The sequence below is a fragment of the Siphateles boraxobius genome, unplaced genomic scaffold, assembly GCF_051911475.1.
Source record: "Siphateles boraxobius isolate OS27281-9 unplaced genomic scaffold, OSU_SipBor_1 7, whole genome shotgun sequence".
NCBI classification, from domain to species: domain Eukaryota; kingdom Metazoa; phylum Chordata; class Actinopteri; order Cypriniformes; family Leuciscidae; genus Siphateles; species Siphateles boraxobius.
In genome coordinates this window covers 24,785,562-24,808,404 of record NW_027509197.1, presented here as the reverse complement: position 1 = coordinate 24,808,404, position 22,843 = coordinate 24,785,562, and the positions used below count along the sequence as shown (strand labels likewise).

The 22,843-nt window shown below is 38.6% G+C and overlaps 1 long non-coding RNA gene across 1 annotated transcript; it reads right to left on the bottom strand.

The window, feature by feature from the left end:
• Positions 1 to 16,774: 16,774 nt before the first annotated feature.
• On the bottom strand, positions 16,775 to 18,298 carry LOC143723709 (uncharacterized). The gene is made up of 2 exons (XR_013197169.1): positions 18,123 to 18,298; positions 16,775 to 17,953 (listed from the first exon to the last, which is right to left on the bottom strand). It is a non-coding gene; the product is annotated as an uncharacterized LOC143723709 (long non-coding RNA).
• Positions 18,299 to 22,843: the final 4,545 nt, after the last annotated feature.

Sequence of the window (22,843 nt, the reverse complement as noted above, 5' to 3'; positions counted from 1 at the left end):
GTTCTGTTAATTTCTGCGGGTTAGGGTTGGACCCGTGCATGACTCTGCTTTTGTTTTAGTGTTTACCTGCAGCACGGAGTCGCTCATAAACAGCATACACTCGATAATTAAAGGACAATTCCAGCCGAAAATGAACCTGGGGTAAATAACACATGGGTACCAAGTCAACCGTTCTCTGGGAGGCGTTTTCATGAATGTAGGTTACCCAGTTTTAGCTTTAGTTTTACCACAGATTAGCTTATAACGCTAGTATATAGGGCATAGAATAAGTAAAAATAAAAATTGCTAGTTAATACCACTAACAAGGCTCAAAATAGACCCCCACTAACACGGTAGCATAAATGAGGGTCTCTACCTGCAAACCGAAGCATTGAGAACTTTGTAAGTGTACAGACAGTTTAATAAGAAGATACTTTATAAAGACAGTACACTTCGCGTATACAAGTAGGAGCCATCTTTGAAAAACAGTCTCGACCAGTCAAACCACGAACACCGTGGGAGCTGAACTGTGACTATCGACCAGCACATAGCATGGCTACCGTGTTAGTGTGGGGCAGAGCCCGTCTACGGAGAGCCTGGCCACTCCCTATTATTTTGGTTGTAGTTCCACCAGAGTTCCACTGGGGGTGATCGCCCATGAGTGCAAAATTAATGGGAGTCTTTGGAGCTAGACGGCTAAATTTGTCTCTTTCACCCGATTGCCGTTGAGAAATTTCAGATTTGATTGTAGGTTCTGCAAGTTCAACATGGGTTATAGGTCGAAAGTTGAATGAACGAGTGTCCTTTCGATTTCTTACAGGTTGAGTTGTTGTTGCCCATAACACGCTAGCATTCTGCTAATGAACGCTGATTGGTCAGTGAAGGACTGATTACGACCAGAGATACCGCTTGATGGCATCGTGGCATCCGAAGCGGGACCAGAATGTGTGTGTGTGTATTTTCAGCATTGGTCTTTTAAAACAACAAAACAAAAACTCTTCTAGCCCGTGTATTTACCTGTGTCAGCTGTGTTGTCGATGCCTCGAAAGAAAAGAAACTGCAGAGCACGAAAGCACCAAAGTGACTGAAGGATTGCCGTAAAGCAGTATCTCTGGTTGTACGATGTGTATGACGTAATTGACATTTTAAAAGACTTTTTAAAGCAAATAAGTGACTCTAAAAAAAACGAACACCCAGGAATGTGTAATATCTTTGCATCTCCTTTCGAATGCAAATTACTAGACAAAAAATTATATCCTGAGAAAAGTGGATTTTGAGGGGTATAGCTCCATTGCCCTAGCCTGGCTCAGCCCTCCTACGTACTTCCGCTCAATTTTCATTTTCCTTCAGTACTATGTCTGGGATTGTGTTGTAGTCTTTGGTTTTCTCCAATCAATTTTTTATCGGGCCAATCAGCGAACAGAGGGAGTGGCTAAGAATGATGACGTTGATGTTGTGCGTTATTTAAAGATGTAGTTCAGTAATGGCAGCGGAGAAAGATGCGAGCGAAGTCATTCGGTCCATTGTGGCAACGCTGCCAAAATCAAGAAGTTAAAGCCAGAGCAAGAACCTCCCCACAGGGTTCGGGAAAAGTTTGATTTTCCAGCTCGCTCCGTTAGTGGTGAATGAGTTGGCAAAGGCGAACGCTAGGCATACGTCACGACCAAACGTTAACGATTGGTTATGGCATTATCCAGAGTGACTCAGATCCAATAGTTTTGGACTTCAATAGAGTACCCGCCTACAAGGAAGTTAACGCTTGTCAAAGGAGCGGAGCCAGACTCTATAGACAAATGAAATGAAATGTACGAGAGTCTGGTGGGAACAGGCTACCATTGACCTCCATTCATTCTGCACTCGTCCTGTGAGCGCCCTCATATGGAACCAGAGTGGAACTGCAACCAGTTCAGAAGCCGGAAGTTTACTGAGAGCGATGTTCTCCCCTTATTAGACATTCTGAGTGTGGGGCTTTTTTGAGCCTTATTAGTGGTATTAAGAAGCGATTTTTATTTTCACTTATTCTATGCCCTATAAACTAGCGTTAATAAACCAATCTGTGGTAAAACTTAAACTAAAGCTAAAACTGGGTAGCCTACATTCGATCATGAAAACGCATCCCAGAGAACGGTCGACTCGTGTTATTTACCCCATTTTTGGACGGAGTTGTCCTTTAACTTGATAAAGATCTCCACTATGGCAAACGATAGGACGATTTTGCAGGTTTGGTTTACATTATTCCATTATTTCTGTTCTTTGTGACAAAATAACTCATGTCGTCTTTATGTAAGGAGAAGAGAAAGCCACTCGACGACAACATGTTGCACATGAGTGTGCTCGACGGAATGATAGGCTAACGTTACAATGAATTGTGAACGATTCAGACTGATATCATGCTAACGTAACCCATTTATTTTAACGATTTTTAATACGGTTACGCTCACATACCGCACCGTTATTTACGGGAGGGACAACCGCATTCCAGAAACCGAACTCACTCGTTAATTTCCAGGACTCACAACCGCATTCTCGGAAAATCTGCGTGTGAACGGAACCGCACTGGACAGTTAACGTTATCTGTCACGTCACACAGTGCGGGAGAGCCGCTCTGCTAAGGTGTTTTTCTGTGTGTGTTTTGCTTTCGGTAACTTGTAGTGAGTGAGTGACGGAGATATGCGCTGTTTGTCATATGAAGGTTCTTGATCCAGTCACAGTTCTCCGCCGATTTTGTGGTCGCGCGATTCAAATGGCGTGTCATGCGCGAGACGCTGCAAAGGACGGTTGATTCTTTATTTTTGCATTTATTTTTCCTTTGATTGTTATTGATGAATGATATATTTTGTTTCCAAGTGGTGATTTGTTAAGGGCAAAGATAGTCTCATATATGTGCAAGTGATACAGTAGCCTACTGTATGAAAGTTTTAGTAAAAAAAAAAAAAAGAGTTTCAGTAAAAGCACAGAAAAATGTCTTTATTTCATTTTAAAGTTATAACTTGCATTACAAAAAAAAAACAATGCACAGAAATTATTTTTTTGTTTCATTTTACAAATATAAATTGCATAAAAGTAATGTATACGATTGTTTCATTTAGCTACAAATTTTAATTCACATAACCAAAAGTTTATTTCTCTACCAATCTGTCAAGAAGACAAAACAATCTGTTAATTCTCTCCCTGCTCTCCTGTGATCTCCTCTCTGTAGGCTGTTCTCTTTCTGAAACTTAATGTCCGCCTCCCTAAATATCTAGATCAGCACATCCTCCTTGTCTCGTTTTCTCTTGGCTGGTGCTGTTTCCTCGTTCTATCCTTCGCGGTCCGGGGAAAGTAGGACGGTAGCCTGGTTTGCCATGTCTGTGCAACAAAAGAAGCCCAAAAGGCCTATCCACTCTTCTCCATTGGGCAGCACTGGATTTGTGAGTCTGATGGATGTTTTGGGGGTGTTGGAGCGTCTAAATCATACTTACGGGGGTCGAAATCAACCCGTGGGAAAAAAAATATTTAAAAGTCGCCCAATTCCTGCGGGAATCTCGGGCTTGGCTACAGTAAAGCTAGGCCGCATTAAGGATCTGTGTCCCAATGTGAAGGTTCCATCCTTCGAAGGATGCAGCCTATGCGTCCTTCGAAGGACGCACCATGTAGCCTTCGTAGGATTTTCTAATTGTGTTCCTGATTACCGCTCCTGGCGCTAAGCAACGGTGCGAGAGTAGGTGCAGCTGCCATCCTGATAATTCATTTGATATAATTGAGTAAACAGCTATGGAGCCAGAATTGGCTATTGTCATTTTTATGTTTTATATTTTACTGGAGGACATGGTGAGGATGTTTCACCCCCGGCTCAAATGTTCAAATGTTCACTTATATCTTGATGCAATTTTGTAGGCTAGTGTATTGTTTTTATTATGTACATAAATGGACCATGGTGAATATATTTACACAGGTTTTCAACCCTATTTGAATATAAAACCCAGTTGAATATAAAAAAGTGCAGTTCAAATGTTACTCCTTCTCGTCATAGGTAGCTGTCAGAGTTGCTAGGCGACAAGAACAATCATCCGTAATTTTTTTTTATAAAAATGCTGTCGTCACCGGCGCGCAATGACTTATGGGGTAGTATAGGCCGCCAAGGATCCATCTAAGTATCCTTTCTTTCACGGGGAAACCATAGCCTAGGCAGTAAAAGAAATGGACACAGCGACCCCCTTGATTTCAATGGAGAAAAGTGAAGCCCATTAGAAGCAATCACTTCCTGAGGGCTGAGCGTACTGCACAGGCTCAGACTGAGCTTGATGACATAGATGTGACGTGAGCAACCTGTCTGACAGTTGTAAATCTTCTAGTAGCTGTGCCACATACCGAATTATTTCCAATTCCTCAAAAACATTGTTGAAATATTTTGTCCCGTTGCTTTTATGGACTCTCTATCTATGGGCTTCTCCCTTAACTTTATGCCTCCATGTCCCCCCGATTGCCTCATAGACAGTAAAAGATTGCCTTCGAGCTTCTCCTCCTGCCTGTACGGTAATCTCTCTACTGTGCGACAGAGAGTCGCGTGGTTATGACGCAATCGTTGGCCTGTTTTTACAAAAACGGCTTCTACGAGGCCATAACGTAAGATTCAAAGTAATGGAGCGTTTAATACATTGTCGTGTTTAGAAATAAATAATGGACAAATAAAGTCTTTGGATGCGTCAGATGTAAAGTTATTCGCCGTCAAAGTGACGCCAAAATGAATGGGAGTCAATGGAATGCTAACAGCAGGTGATGGTCTGCTACAATGGCGGCCATCAGTGAGGCTTCAGTTTCCGGCTGATGGATTACCCCCTTGGGTCATTTGGCGTCGTTTTGAATCAGGGTAGCCTTCGTCGCGCCGCGATGACGCAACCGGTCTTCGAATACGGCATTTGAAGGGTGGAGAATTGAATTGGGACAGCCTTCATCGCGCTGCGGTGACGCAATCGTCCTTCAAATGCGACCTTCGAAGGGTGCAGCCTTTGAATTGGGACATCATTCGTTGCGCCGCTGTGACGCAATCGGCCTTCAAATGCAGCTAATCGGCCTTCAAATACGGTCTTCTAAGGATGCAGCCTTCACATTGGGACACATACATAGGCCGCTGGATCGTACGTCAACGGCGCCACCATATTGCGGAGTGCAACTTTCCCATAACTCTTATAACGGGAATTGAGAAAAATGCCTGCTTAGTGTGCTGCTTGGGGCTGTACAAATCGCTGCACAATTGAAAACAGGTCTCGGGGAATTACCTTTCACAAGCAAGACTGAACATTTGTTTCTGGTTGTATTTGGTCATTATTTAATTAGTAATAGTAACGTTAGCTGGTCCAGAGTCAGTCTGATTAAAATAACTAGCGATGTTGCCACTTAACTTACCTGTGAAAGTTGAGACATGAGTTAACATGATTTATATTATAGTTTTAGCTTAAATATTATATTTTATATTATAAAGTAAATTTTCTGAAATCTAAATATTCATCTATATTATTTTTATACCGACTTTTATAACAAGTACTCGTTTCTGGTAAGTACTAGTCACTATTTAATTTACTATTTTTATTATTGTCTATATTATTCTGCAATTGATATTGTATTTGCTATTATTATTATAATAGTATACCACTTGCGATTATCAGTCTATTGTAGTAATGCCGTTAAATGATTGTACTATTCACTAGTTACTATATTTAACTTATTATTTTTATTGTCTATATTCTGTCATTGATATTTCATATTCTATTGCTATTATTATAGTATTATACATATTTTATTATTATATTATTGTACTTATGACATTATATAATGATACTAATCATTACTATTTTATTTTCTGTATACTGTTTATTTTATTTTATTGACTATACACTAAACTATTCACTATAACTTCTCACTTTATCTTTTATTTACTATTTACATTGCACTGTAGTTGTACCATACTATATGAATTACCATAAAGAATTCATCATTTATCTTTGTTATTGTATATTTTGAGTATCTATCTGTAAATATCTATAATTTTAGTGCTATAAAAATACAGAAACCAGCCTGCCGGTGTGATTTGTATTTGCCGATTTGTTTCATTTTCTCAATGGCGGTCAATTCTAGGCACAGGAAAAGAAAAATCGGGTTAAAGACAGAAAATGCTTTTTGCACAATAAGAAAACTTTATTTCATTTAATTATATTTCAGTATGGGGGACTTCACAATTCTTATCCAATAATAAAAAGCCAAATACATGACAAGTCTGTGCTTTGACAATTCCTTATTAAAAATATATTTTATAAGTCTAATTATTGAGATTTGAAATAACTATAGATGGAACTTTTTGTACACCACGTACAAACCACTGAAATGGGTTGATAAATGTAAACGTTATTTTTGTTTTTATCCAGAAAAACAGTAGCTCACCCGTTTACTTGCATTTGTTTACAGCGCAGTCTTGCCTTCAGCAATATGGTAGACGCGTTGACTTATAGCAGCAACGTTCCAAAGCGACCAATAGGGCGTCTATGTATTTATTATGTCTATGCTTCGACTTGGGAAAGCCTTCGTCTCACCACTGTGACGCAATTAGCCTTCAAATGCGGCCTTCGGAGGATGCAGCACTTGAATTGGGACACAGCTATAGTCAGAGAAAATGTTTGTGGTTGTATACGGTTATATCATGAGTCGTGCAAAACATGTAAAATGTACAGGTACTAGGTTAGGTCTAAGTTGGAATTAGTGTTGTCAAAAGTACCTACTTCGGTACCAAATCGGTACTGAAATTTAAAAATGTGACGATACCAGCATTTCCTTCTAGCATTTTGACCACTGTTGAACGGATTCTTAAAAACCTCTGACTGGCCATTGTATTCACACACTCAACAGCGCTCAAAATGCTAGAGGGAAATGCATTTATCTTCACATTTAAAAAAAAATCAGTACCGACTTGGTACTTTTGACAACACTAGTTGGAATGATAAATCGCCTCCCTACCAAAGTTGGCGTCTATAGGCGGCCACCTATGTAGTAGGCCTACATGTGTGTTGATCAATCCTGATTGTGAATAATATTGCATTTAAATTTTTTTTTTGAAGGACATTTCCGGTCAACTTTAGATAATAACTTTGGTGGTAGCCACTTGGTGTGCTCACATCGAAATCTTTTCTTTTTTGGTTTTACACACATATTTAGTCCTGTAAAAATAAATAGATGTAATATTGAGGAATACAAGTTTATCCCGCCCTCCAGCTCAGATCCCACCAAGAGAAAATACTTTACAAACGTGTGTTAATAATCTCTGCAAAAACAACATTTCACATCATGTGTGAAAGCCGCATCGTCCCAGGCTGGGGCTTTGGAAAAATAAATCAATAAAAACTAAATAAAGGAGGAAGAGAGGGTAGAGAATGAGAAAGTGGGAAAGAGAGAGGTGTAGAAGAAAGAGAGAAAATGGACGGACTGCTGTTCTACAAATATTTGGAGATGTGGTGCTGTTTTCATTGCTGACATCAACATAAATTTGTGCAACAGGGCCCAATATGCTCAGCAGGTGTCACTTTCTGTGAAAGGGTAGAAGTAGTAAGAGAAGTAGAAGATGGCAAGAGATGTTTTGAGGGTGGGAATGGAATGAGAGAGGTGGAAGACAATGACCTTTCACCTTTGAACTCGGCTTTCTCTCCCTCAGAGAAGTGCAGGTCATCTGCTCTCAACCCTCGGCCTTACCACCTCACACCGCAGTGCCTTCCTTCTGTAGCTATCTCATCTGCCAAACCTACAAACTCCACTTTAAACCACAGTCCTGACCACACACACAGGCAGAAAGAAACAACACACTCACACACACACACAAACTCCACAGGAGGCAGAGGTTCTCTTTCTAAAAGGCTCTAAAAACACATTTGCATTGCAAAAAGAAAAAAATATTATTAATGGAATAAAGTGCAGTGTTTAAAGAGAATATCAATAGACCTGGCAATTTTTAATTGGTGAACATGTTAAGCAGTAGTCAATTATAATATGCCCTTGTATTGATTGATTAGAGTGCGTCTATACACATATTCTGTGCGTGTGTGTGTGTGTTCAATTTTATTGATGCATTTTATTCATTTTTCACCTTTATAAATCTTATTAATCTTGTTTTTTATAAATTTGAGATACTTTTTATGCCTTATGTTATATGATTATTCTTTTACATGTTATTGATTCCTTTTATTATTTACATATATTCTTTTATATGCTCTGGTTTGATTATTTCCAAATGTAAGATGTTTTGTGTTTCTTCTGCGCTGTAAGATCTGTGTATTTTCCATTAGCATTGATTACATGATGTACCATGGTATCACAATATGTCTGTTTCTATTTTTTTATTACCAATGTTCTGCTTAAGTGATACATTATTATGAATAGAAGTTTCAAAAGAAGAGCATTTATTTAAACATGAAATATAGTAACAATGACCAATTCTTTGCTGTTACTTTTGATCAATGCATTCTCGCTGACAAAAAAATATGAATTTCTTTTTAAAAAAGTCTTACCCCAAACTTTTGAATGGTAGTATATATAACAATAACTATTTTACAAAACATTTTTTGTACAGAAAAAGTATGGCATATGTGGCATGAAATAAACTTGTTTTGACATTCCATAACATTTTTAATGTATCATCATCATAAACCTAAGATTAGAATTAATAGCAGAATATCTCCCACAAGTCTGAGTATCGACCAGACCTGTTGATTCATTGCTTCTAACATTGCTTTCACACACATTATTTATTCAGCCATCTTGTCCAAGTCCCTGGACACTTCCTGGGTCAGGACTTCCTGGGCAGCAGCGCTGAGTCAGCAGCCAATCAGACAGCCCCACTGGGGCTTGCCGTGTCCAGAGGTATGCTTCCTGTTTTTGTCAGAACTTGTCAGGAGCCACCTGGTCAGTGCTGACCAAAGAGGGTCAGTTTGCTCGGGGGTCCGTCCCTGAAGGGAGTTCAGGGGGTCAAGGGAGCGGGTAAAAGCGACCCAGAATGACACACAGCATTGCCGTAATGCCACGCATGAATCGTGACCTGTTTATAGCTACAGCATAGGCAACAAGGCTTAATCCAGTTAGTTCCAACAATCCCTGGGTCACTTTTTCAATGACAATTGATATACACAATCGAGGCAGACTGAATCTTTAGTATACCATGTACATGCTCAAAATAGCCAAAATAGAAAGGAATCAGGCCTCCATTCACAGCTGCATCAGTCAAACCCTCACAAAGCCACAATTTCACCACATAAAAGATCATTGTGTAAAAGTGCAAGACCAACAGTGCAGTAAATAACACAGCAATTAGCACAGGTTGCGGCAGCGATTAATAACTGTCCTGGCTCTGGGTCACGCCTGCTCCTCTGTGCAAGCGCAGGATGGGGGTTCGGGTTCCTGCTGCCCACAGCAGTCTGGACCTTTCCACTTCAACTCCTCCTAAAAGATGCCCCACAATGGCCTCCGTCTCTAATGGGTTGGCTTTTTGCGTGGACACTAGCACGGCGAACAGGTGCGACTGGGACTGGAGCCGTGGGGAGAATGGGAAGAGGTCTCTGTTTGTCCCTCCAGTGTCTGCCGGATAAACACACCGACCAGCAGAGCAACCTTAAATTCTTTCAAGGAATAGGTGAAAGACTCTACAGCTGGAGGGCTTGAATGGACCCTGCCACACTTCACCAAACTCTCTAATGAGCAAAAGCTGGGCACAGGCTATTCGAAAGGACAAAACAAAAAGCCACTGTGGAGATAAAATGAGAAAGAAAGAAAGAAAGACATACCACACGGGTCATTATAGGGACATTCTGAAGGTTGAAGTGAAGACATTGGGATGGGTAGTTCAGGATGTGTGGATGCCAACACGGCTTGTCGTAATTAAAAAGCTTTTTGAGAGATTTTCTGGGAGAAAAGACTATTCCTGATCACTCAACCACTGAGAAGCATCATGTGAGTCTAAACCGAAGTCAAGAGACAATGGGCATCAATGAATAGAAAGGGTGCTTATTTTCAGTGAACTCTCTAATGCAATTTAGATGAGTGTGTGTTTGGAGTAGCAGACGTGACAGGGTGGTCATTGTGTCTCTTTAGTGGGTGGCGGAAGCTTTAAAATAATGCAATTAAACACTGACCTCTTTGATACGCTAACACACCCATCTGGGTATAGGCCTTGTCAATCAACTGTGACAAGTATTCCCCTTAACGTCGTTCAAACCCATCTGATTTTTTTTCTATGGCATACAAATTGGGAGGTTTTACTGGTCAATAGAATGTCCATACTACTCATGCACTATATTCCATGTCTTCACCCACATAGCAAAATAAATAAAGCTGTCACTTAAATTGAATGCATTCTAGCTGAATAAAAGCAGTAATTTCTTAAATAAATAAAAAATAAATAAAAAATCTTACTGACCCAAAACTTTTTGTATATTTAAAGAATATATTCAAACATACAAACATATTTGGCTAATAGTTGTAATCAAAATTATTCAACTCCCATTGCAAATCAGGTTTATTGGCAAGAATTTCAGTTCTTTGCAATAAACAAAACAAACAAAAGTAATAGAAATGGCTCAACAAAACAAATGTTTCAAGTGGTTTCCCCAAATTCAACTGAAAATGCTATTTTTAATGACTTCTGCAGTCTCAAAATCATTCAACCCCTTCATGGCAAGCATCTTTAGTACTTAATAGAACACCCTATTGCTGTTATGACCTGCTGCAAACAAGATGTATAACCAGACAGCAGCTTCTGGCAGTGTTTCTGAGGAATCTTAGCCCATTCCTCATGAGCAATGGCCCCCAGTTCAATATTCTCGGGTTTGTGTTATTCAAATCCCACGAGAGACTTTCTATGGGGTTCAAGTCGGGTGACTGATGGCCACTGTAGAATCTTCCAGGACTTCTTCAGTAACCAAGCCTTGGTGGAATTTGAGGTATATGCTTGGGATCATTTACCTGTTGGAAGGTCCAATGATGCCCAAGCTTCAGTTTCCTCACTGACGGCATGACATTTTCTCCTAGGGTTTTCTGATTTACAAAAATTAATCAATCTGGCCTTCCACACTCTGCAGGTTTCCAGTGCCAGAGGATGCAAGGCAGCTCCAGAGCATCACCGAGCCACCTTCATGCTTAGGCAGAGTGTTTTTTTTTTTCCAGCTTATGCTTCATTCTTCTTCCTCCAGACATACCGCTGATCCATAAGGCAGAAAATTTCCCATTTGTTTATTTGCTCCACAGAACAGAATCCCAAAACTTTTGTGGCTTGTTTAAATGATTTTAAGCAGTTTAAGCTTTTGGGTCAGTTGTGGTGTACGTCTTGGAGTTCTGGCATGGACACCGCATGCGTTTAGTACGCGCCTTACTGTGCAAGCTGAAACCTCAGTGCCTGTTGCCACCAAGCCTTGCTGCAGGTCTTTTGCAGTCACTCTCAGTTTTTTCTGAATTTGCCTTCTCAGAAATCTGGTTGTAGCCGTTGATAGCTTTCTTTTTCTGCCCCGTCCAGGTAGTGTAATCACTGTTCCTTTAACTTTGAATTTACGAATTATGCTTCCAATGGTGTCTCTAGGAACATTTAGTGTCTTTGCTGTCTTTTTGTATCCTGTTCCTTGTTTGTGAAGGGCGATGATATCTTCTCTTAACTTTTTTGACCATTCTTTTGAGTTAGCCATATTTCTAACATTCAGTCAAATGTGACACTACAGTTCAGATATCTTATGTGTTCTACCTCAAGCGCACCTGTTGAAACTGAAAATGAAGCCGTTGATTAGTTGCATCAGGTGTGCTTGAGACAACACCTGTTTTGCAGATTTGTGCTGTTGTGAGGGACTCCTATCAGGTGGTTGAATAACTTTGATACTACAGAAGTCAATGAAAGTTGCATTTTCAGTTGAATTTGAATATATATATATATATATATATATATATATATATATATATATATATATATACACACATACATACATGTATTTGACTATTAAATACATTTATATTTTTAAAAATACATTGTAATATGTATATATTTATATTATATTTATATATTTTTTCAAGACTGGAAATATATTTTTTTGAACCTTGAAATACGTTTTGTAATATATTTTGACATTTAAAGGTTAAACCAGTACCATTTTTCATTTTGAAAGCTGCACTGCTCTTTTTAAATGCTTAATTTTGTTAAACACCCACTACCGCTGTCATAGTGAACAGCAGTCAGAACAAAGTCCCCCAAAATATTTTTGTCCAGTGTTGCAGGTGGAAGTATTTCTCTCCACCTCACAAAGACCTCCAGAGCAGCTATGAAGACTAAACACTACATTAGTATTATGCTAACATAGCCCAGGATTAAAGGACAATTCCCGCCAAAAATGAACCTAGGGCTAAATAACACATGGGTACTGAGTCGACCGTTCTATGGGATACGTTTTCATGATAATCGAATGTACCCCGTTTTAACGTTATTTTAGTTTAACCACAGATTAGCTTATAACGCTAGTGAATGGGGCATCGAATAATACCACTAACAAGCCTCAAAATAGCCCCACACTAACACGGAAGCATAATTAGGGTCTCTACCTGCAAACCGAAGCATTGAAAACTTTGTAAGTGTACAGACAGTTTAATAAGAACATAGGCTACTTTGTAAAGACAGTACACTTCGCGTATACAAGCAGGAGCCATCTTTGGAAATCAGTCTTGACCAGTCGAACCACGAACGCCGTACAAAAAAATAAAATAAAAAAATAATATTAAAACTTGCTACATTCGATTAACATGAAAACGCATTCCATAGAACGGTCGACTCGGTACCCATGTGTCATTTAGCCCTAGGTATATTTTTGGCCGGAATTGTCCTTTAAGGGACATAAAAGGCAGGAGAAATCGATGTCAGAAAGACAAGCAAGTCAAGTCTACTTGAGTCTCTCTAACAGATAGAAGAAAAGCTGGGCCACACAGAAAGAAGACCTCCTTTTCTTAAAACACTACATTGCACTGGCATCGTAGAAACTCCATAATATACATCCAAAAAGTGTGTAGTTCAGCCTCTGATGAATCAATAAATATCCTCATAAATGCACAATTAGGGAGAAATATAAGCAAACGTTTTTAAAAATCTGAGCGATTGGCTGCCATTCAGTGCGCTCTCACTGCTTTTCTCCACTCCACAATCCTCTACGGATGTTTCTACTCCAGCTTCTAAAGGGAAATAATTATTTCTGCTGAGTATTTTATTTTATTAAATTTTATTTGATGGAATGCTAAAAACAAGGTTTTCGAAAGTGATGTAAAAGTGTCTTGAGATCACACTCATCTCTGTGTTTTCTGACACCGCTGCATGGCCTGGCTGCAATATTGAGACAAGTGCACTGCATATGAATGCGGATCACCCACTGAAACGCCTACAGCACAAAATATTCCTGCACCTTCCTGCCCGTATAAACAAAATAAATCAATCATGTTAAAAACCCACACAAAAACAAGCCATGTCAACACTATGCCTGATATGAGATGGATCGTAATTTTCTAAGTAGATTTTCATGTTACATCCTTGGCCATTACAACAGAACACAAATACAGTGGTGAGCTTTGATCACAGCATGGTGAAAAATTTATGAAGAACAAGATAGGGAGACCAGACCGAGGTATCAGTAGGCAGGACAGAAGGTTCTTGGATGTGCACAAAAATGTGCCGTCACACTTGTCTGCTGCCAAGAGAGAGACGAAGGGCTTCCAACAAACCTTTAAATCACAAGCTGTAGGAACAAGACACATTTGAGACATTAAATACCTTAACACAATCTGGACGTTAGGTTTTTGCAGTTCAGTAAATTCATGTTCCATTTGTTAATATCTGATGTAAAAATGTGTGTATGTATATATATAGTGTCCTCTAACATTTTGTTTTTACGTGGCCACATCATTTTTTTTTTCGCATTCTATTTTTTTATTCCTATTCTTCTATAATATGGGTGGCAGTATGCACAAATATATGCATTTAAAATGAGTATTAGAAATGGAAGTGTTTCATATACTTACATACTTTAACATTTGGGTTTTGGGTCATACAAAAACAAACAACAAAATAGGTTATTGGAGATTTTGAGTTGATGAGCAGCCCTCATGCATTCAGTTCCACTTGGTTCCACACAGATAAGACAGGAATTTTAACACACTCAAGCATGGACTAATTAAAACCCCACACTCTGTGTTGCCAGAACAGGAATCAATATGCTTATTTAATTAATCTATACATCACACAGGAACACACAAGATCAGCCCCAAAACAGCTCACTTGACTAAAAAAAAAAATACAGAAAGAGAAAAAAGACACATTCTTGGTTCTCAATTGTGCTTGACAATAACATTAAATGTTTTAAAACTGCTAAAAGTTTGTTCCTTGAGGGCTTACAAAGTCAATTACATATAGAAACACATATATACTGTGCACTCTATATCACAAACATGGGCCCTTTTCACTAATTGAATCGAGTTCAATGGCATTAACTAAAGATTCTCATTATCCAGACTTCTCCAAATGCTTTGCCCTCTGGAACTCTTTCACACTTTCAAGCCGCTCAGAAAACTCGGCTCCGTAAAGCAGGTCCCAGGCCTGTGAGAAGTGATAATTTGTAAACGTGCCTGTGAAAGAGAACAGAAGGTTATTAATAATTCCCTTGACCTTGTTCGAATCAGATATCCCAATGAAGGGTAATGTTCAATAATTGATTTACTCAGGCTCAGTTGTCACTTTAAGAATGATGATTTTTAAACATATTGACACTTTTGCTATAGTTAAGGAAACCGTCTTATTAAGGGATACTGGCAAAAACTGGTTGAGATTTTAAACCGAATGTGGGCTTAATTTTCTTGAGGCCTGGATTTTATATTCTAATGCAGTTTCTGGCAAATTGCACTGAAACCCCTGAAGGGGTCTTGAGGGGGTGTTCTAATTTTTGTCATTTAAAATGCAAAAGGTTTCAGTTAAATATAAAGCACAGAAAACATTGAAAGCTGATGTGCTAATAAACGTTAGACAAAACTGCAGCAATGATTTAGAGTGCATCTCTTCATCGGCCACAGAGAGTTCCTTTGTAAATGATGAGATGCTATTTTTTTTTTTTAAAGCAATTCAGAAATCCAAGAATTAAAAGAATACAATTCTTGAAAAGAAAACCATTAAGCAGTTTGGGGGGAAATTAAAATGGTAAATAACAAATTGAGTTCAGACATACAATGTCATGCAGTGAACGTAAATATTTATGAATATCAATAAAAAAAATACTATTTATTAGGGCTGGGAAAAGATTAATCGCGATTAATCGGATCCAAAATAAAAGTTTGTGTTTACATAAATATTTTCATGTATATACTGTATATATTTATTTATAATTTATATTATATATAAATATAAATATTTTATATATAAATAAAAATAATTTCTTATATGTATACATGCATGTGTGTGTATTTATATTTACAAAATGATTATACACAGTGCACACACATATATTATGTTAACACAAACTTTTATTTTGGATGCGATTAATGGCGATTAATCTTTTTCCAGCCCTACTATTTATATAATTAATCGATTAAGCTCACTCACATATATTTGAAAAGATTTATGCTTGGTTATATCACATTAAAATAAAAGTTTACAAGAAACAAAACAAAACAAACAAGAAAAGAGTACATTTATAAATGTTTTAAATTATATTCTTTCCATTCATTTAAAAGATGTCATAGACCCTCCTACATTGGCTTTGACCTCAAACGAGGATCTCGACCATATATTTTCTCTCTCCTCAGCTGTGACTACAGTTCAATCCCCTTTCACTTTATCAATTCAGTCTTCCCCTCTGTTATCTAACCCTTGTTTCTTTTATTTCTCCTTTTGTTTTTGGCCTCAAAATCCAATTAGCCTTCATCTGAAACACCAGCAGTGTGGGAACTTTATCCATTCATGAGGGGAGATAACTAAACTAATTAAACCTAGGTTCCTCTCTGAAGCTCGCTTGAATGTGCAAATTAAAAATGCAGACACAGCCTAGATTGGATTAGATAGATAGGCCATGTAAATAAGAGGAGGACGTTATCTTTAAATGCCACTAAATTGTTTTCTGCTCCCTCTCGGCACCCGGTTTTTACACCTCCTCTCACAGACACTTTTAATGACGCCACGGCGCAGGGAGGGAGGGGAGAGAGAGCAGAAACAGTGAGAGATCTGGAAAGCGGGGCCATCTGGGCACACTGGCTGGGTGTTAGTAGTGCCAAACAGGAGTGAATGAAGGTTGGGGTGATTTTCAGCAACATGTGAAGAAACGCTGGCTGTTTGCTCTAATGGCCTCCTCTCCAGCAGAGTAAACACAAACACTAAGCCTGCTGAGTCCTGTTTACTCCAGTTAGCTGCCCTCTCTAGCCCACAGGACCACCCTGTGCTCCCTAACACACCCACACGCTGCAGCCAGGCCCAAATAAGCTTCCTCTTGGGGCTTATGGCGCGTCCAATCAATGGACGGGGGGACTAGACAGAATGCTTCTGTTTGAGAGAATGAAAGGGTGATTAGGAGAAGATCCAACATTGTCGGACACAATGCATTCATCAGTCAGTATGTTAACATGCACTGTACAACATGACACAATGCACCATTTAATATTTGAAGGATTAAATGCGTGTCAGGCATTACCTCCAATCCACCAATTGTAGTCTGATTAACAGTGCATACATTGCCATTCAAAAGTTTGCGGTTAGAAAGAATTTGTTTTTGAAAGACGTCTCTTATGCTCACCAAGGCTGTATTTATTTGAACTAACATACAGCAAAAACAGAAATATTGTGAAATATTATTACAATTTTAAAAAAAACTTTTCTATTTTAAAATACTTTACAATGTAATTTATTCCTGTTTTGGCAAAGCTGATTTAGATTTTTCAGCATCATTACTTCAGTGTCACATGATCCTTCAGAAATGATTCTAATATGCCAATTTGGTGCTCAAGAAACATTTCTTATTATTGTCAATGATGAAAATAGCTGTGCTGCTTAATATTGTCATGGAAACTATGATCATTTTTTTCAAGATTTTTCAATTAATAGAAAGTTCAAAAGAACATTTAAAAAAAATTATATATTTTTTTTGTAACATTACATATGTCTTTACTGTCACGTTTGATAAATTAAATGCATCCTTGCTGATGGAAGTCTATTCGCAAAAATCAGACTGGTATGATCTGCAAAAAAAACTATTTTAAAAAGACATTATTTTAAAAATCTTAATGTGAACAGACACATAGGACCAAGTGTGAAGTCAAACTGTAAAAAAATTTAATGTGAGATTTATATCTATTCACAATATTTAGAACTACATTATGTTCTTGTTTTTCAGCCCTGTTTGCTAGGAAATTCTGGGAAAATTCTAATTGGAAATTTCCCTTTCACACAATCACAACACGTACTGAAAGCAAAGCCTACCAGCAGAGAGCAACTTAATTTGAAGTTTTGATCAAGTAAAATTAAGAGTATGACAACTGACCACGTTTAATATTACATGGGATCCGTACTATTACAGTAAAGAGGCCTAAAAAAAACATTTAAAGCTCTCAAGCATGATCAGATGAACACAGAGTAACATCAAGACCCAGTAGGATGTCAAACACGAGAATCGTGCATTTCAGAGGCGGATGATTGAGTTCAATGGGACTTGATGACAAGGTGATTACAGTTATTATGTTGGCACGCAGAAACATTTCTAACAGGAGATTAAATTAAGCAAGCGTCAGTCCTAGTAAATTTAACCCACAAACTCAGCGCTACAGAGCCGGAGAACAGCAGCTGTATCCGTAAGAACGAGCCTCCGAGGTTTCTATTCTCTCCCACTAGCCTTACAGGCCTCCTTGATAGTCCTCTGCTCATGTCAGCCACTGTCAAACGAGTATCATCAGGATCGTCCTGACTGTTTCACTGCAGAGAGAAAGAGAGAGGGAAATAGGGATAAAAGGAGAGGAAATGTGAAGGGTGATGATGTGTGCCAATGGAATGGGTGAGGGAAGAGGAAGTTGTAGCATGAGATAGGCAGCAGGGGGAGCAGCTCTTCTATTGATTGGAGGCAGTGATAGAGGTGGCTTCAAACCTGCTGTGGGGCGGCCGGGCGAGACCGGCCAAAACACCCAACTACGGCTTCACTTCAGCGGGCTCTGGAGGGGCCGTCTACCCAATCCTCCTCTGTCTCCCCACTGCTCTTATGTGGGAATCATTGGCTTTGTTGCTAAGCAGGGAACAGATGACAGCGGTGTAAATAAACTTCATCCTGTATCGCCGTCTTCTAAAATGACTAATCAAACATATTGCAGTTTTAGTCGAAAATGGATGCTAGAATTGTGAAAAGAAATTCAAAGACAATTATCTAATATTTTGACAATTCAAAAGCTGTAATGACAAAAATGGATGTGCATGTGAGTGAGATTAAAAACTACAATTCACTGTAAGAAATTAAACAGACTCCTCTGACAAGTCTGCAATTGAGTATTGGACAGCATAGCAACGGAGGTATAAATGAGGCCATCCGACCGGAATTAATACCTGATTTATCAGTTTATTTAGTATAAAGTAAAAGTATTTGTCATTTTAAATTGTGAAGTAAAAGGCACCTGAATGGAAGGGGGAAATTGGCAGAAAAGGTAATTTCCTTTCATTAACTCGTCTGCTCGGGTAAGTGCTTGTTAAATTTAGGGTTCACCAGATCACACTGAGGTGTGTGTGTGTTGTGGCCAAAAACATCTGCTAATGAGAGATTCCTGATGGAAAATTGGCTGGCGGACAGAACTAGGCGCAGCTAAAATCTCAAAATTTCTCGGTGGGAAATTTTCTCTTGGCATGTTTAATTCGGTCACTATGGATTTTGAATATATTTGCATGCATGTGCATGTGTGTGTGTGTGTGTGTTTGTTCTGCATCTAGGCCATTCCCCATTCATTTTTAGCTATGCAAGGGCATTCAGGCGAGGCCACTCAAGTCAGGAAGTGTTAAACTTGCCAAATACAGACAATTAAGGGCTTTTGACACAAAACCGAGAACTGAGAATCTGCAGAGCTGCTATTGAACGAGGTTTAATACTCTTTCATACTTTCAGAATTACACACACATACCGCAGGGTTGTTCACCTCCTCATCTTTGTGTTAGCCTCTAACCCCAATATTTTAACAACAGTAATGCAAGACTTAAATTGGGTGAAACCATTTTTCCACAGCCGCTAACCATATTAAATCACGGCCCCCGGAAGAGGCTTTGCTTTTGCAGCAGCATCATTAGGGCTTTAAATGTTTTCAAAACATCCCTCATTAGCAACGGCCCTTCCACCACACACACACACACACACACACACACACACACACGTACATCCAAAAACAGTGAGTTTCTGGATCTCATTTCATGGTAGGTAAGAATTTGCAACAGCGGCGACGTATCAAAAAAGGCATAATCTGTTATTCCTCCCAGAGCTGACAGCTAACTGACAACACCTAGTCTTTATAAACACACACATCAGTGCCGATGCCCCTTTGACGGAAAGACAGACGTGAGATGAGTCATTTGAGGTGGCTGGAAGAATAGACGTGTGTTTGTGTGTGTATGAAACTCTCCTCACCTTGACCAGCCCCACGCGCATGGGGGCACGACACTGACCTTGGCATCTTGGCGATTAATTTGCCCCTGATCTTGTCTCCCATGGTTTGAGTAGCATGTGTGTCAGGTCCGATGAAGGTGACACCTTCTGCTGCCTGCCGAGATAATAAAGGCTTTACCTTTACAGCTCAAGCATATCAGGTAGAAGCAGAGCATGTTCACTCGCGTGTAAATATGCGTGTGTGAGTGAAAGACAGTGTAGTTGGGCAAAGAAATTCCGCTATATATGCTCATTCCTACCCATTTTCTTCAGAGCAGCTCATCGTCATGTGAACAAAGCTGGAGATATTCACTTGAAACAGAGCGGTGGGTTCCGTGGCAGACCTCCGGGCCCATCTAGATCAGAGAAGGCAGGGCAGTACAAGACGCAGGCCGGTGGAAATTTAATCTGCACGCTGAAGATGAAACTGTGGAGAACACAATGTCTGTCTGCTAATTTCTGCTTGGATGATCCTGCACTCGGAAGTCATACGGACTGAGAGGTATACTGTAAATATAAAAATTGACATTAAAAGATTACCAAATTACAAAATGATGGCCCGGTTTCACAGACAGGGTTTAGATTAAGCCAGGATTAGGCCTTAGTTCGATTAGGGCATTTAAGTATCTTATATAAATGTGACTTAGAAACAAAATCATTACTGTTGTGCATCTTGAGACAAAACAATGGCACTGACATATTTTAAGATATATAAGTGCAAGTTGCTTTAAAACAGCTTAAACATGCATTTTAGTTTGGGACTAGGCTTAAGCCTTATCTGTGAAACTGGGGGTAAATACAAGGAATATTTATTTATTTGATTTGTTTATTTAACAGGGAATGCAGAATAATATTGCTACAATTTCAAGCAGCCGATGCTATATATACAAGCTTCTTGCCAAAGGCTTATTTGCAGCCCCCCAGTCCCTGGTGAGGCTTTTTTTTTTTAACACAATAATAACAAGAGGCTGAGACTGTGTGCAACCATCAATGTTCGCAAACCTGGTTTTGTATGAAACTATTTCGTTTTTAGTTTGTTTGTTTTTTGAAAAATGCTCAACTGTTTTCATTTTCAGTTCAACTGGCATACTGTTCCAAAGCAGTGCACATTTAACTCAAATGAGGACTGTGCTAATTTAGTTTTTCTCTTCGATACAATGCAATTCTGATTAGATGCACCTCTTTAGTGATCCCCTTATTACTCTGTTTGTATATTAATTGGCATATGATATCTGGAGCAAACATCTTAATAATAGACTAATTTATAAAATTTTCAAAACTAAGCAAACTATATTTTTGTAAAATATTACAATGATGCCATCTGATTGATTTCTTGTCCAAAAAGTTAAGTGTTTGTTTATAAAAAGACAGGTTTAGGCCTAATAGTCAATTAATATCAGATTATTTTTGTTTTGTTGACGACTGGAGTGATTTCAAAACTTACTGTGTTTCATATTATAAATAAATATTATCCAGAAACTATTAGACACAGTAAGAAATTAATACAGTATATAATGTTTTCTATGATGATGATTTTTTTATTATTTATTTTATATTATAAATGAATAAATCTCATTATTAATATTATTTACACATAATTCATATTATTTGCAATTTTATATTAGTTGCAGTATATATATATATATATATATATATATATATATATATATATATATATATATACACACACACACACACACATTTTATAGGTATATTATTTTTTACATTCCCAGAGGAACAATTTCTTCTGCTTCCCACAACAGCACAGACTTTAGCCAACCGTGATGTTGTGACATCTTACAAATTAACCACAATTAAAAGTTCATGCGCTCCAAAATGTCACTCACTTTCCCTTCACAGGTTTCTATTTACTTAAAACAAACCAGAGAGGGGCTGAAGGGGGTGACAGGAGCTGTTCTTCTGCTGAAAACAGGTGTTTCACTGTCAATGACTGTGAACAACCTCATTGCAGCACACTCTGGCATTTGTCTGTCAGTGTGAGCGTTTCTGTGTGTAAACTGTGTCCAATATCACTGTTATCATGCCATTGAGGCCCAGCAGAGGAGGATACGTGCCCCCTCCCCAACACAAAACCTTTACTTTAACTCACTTTTCCCTCATTCCCATTTACTACAGACTCTTAACATAATAAAGGGAACCTGGAGAAGTAATCCTCAGAAATCTGCTTTCCTCTCTCGACTGCTCCTTCAGGCAATACAGCACGAGAAAACACTTCATTTGAATTCTTAAACTGTACAAACTGTGAATGAGCTCCTTTTAGCTGCAAATGTCATTACATCTCCATTTCCAGGGGAGAGCAGTAGGGGAAAAGAGGCTCTCTCACATTCATGACAAACCCTTTTAAATAGGGCACAATGGGGCAAGGGGGCTGATGAACCCCCCACCCCCAAAAGGCAGGGGCCATAATATCACATGTATTTACCTGGCACTTATGCTGCAAATGGGGTTCTTTGCTCTCATTCCACAAAACAAATACTCACACTCGAGTGGCACTCACCCTTTTGATTGCAATTGTATCGCTGTCTCTTAAGAATTTAAAAGGATGAATAATTAAAATTTGACTATGTTGTTCAAAAAATTTATGAATTTCTTTCTTCTACAGAACATAAAAGATATTTTGAGAAAGAGTTTTTTTTTTCCATATTATGGAAGTCAATGGTTGCCAAAATGTTTGGGTTACCAACATCCTTCAAAACATCTTTTTTTGAGAAGAAAGAAGAATTTGAAACAGTAATAGGGTGATTAAATGATGACAAAATGTTCATTTGGATCGAACTAAACCTTTAAACCATGAATTGTGTCATGTTTAAAATAAATAACAATAATAAAAAACTCTCTGTGATCATTTTTTTTTTTTTTGACTGCTGAAAGTCTTTATTCTTAAGAAACGGTCGGAAAATCCATTCAAGACTGGTGTGTGCTTGTCATAATGACATGTGAGGTGTCCGTCCATATTCACAAACAGCAGTGAGAAACATTAAACATGACATGAGAGAAATCTTGACAATCCTAAAAGCCGCAAAACACAAGCACAACATCTTGCGGGAAACTAGCCAAACCAAACATGGCATATGGCAGCCATTAAAGTGATCCGGCATCAGAGCCGACTTCAGCCATTAAAAAAGCCACACACAGGATTTCTGCTTGATCATGTCACTTTAGCAGATCTA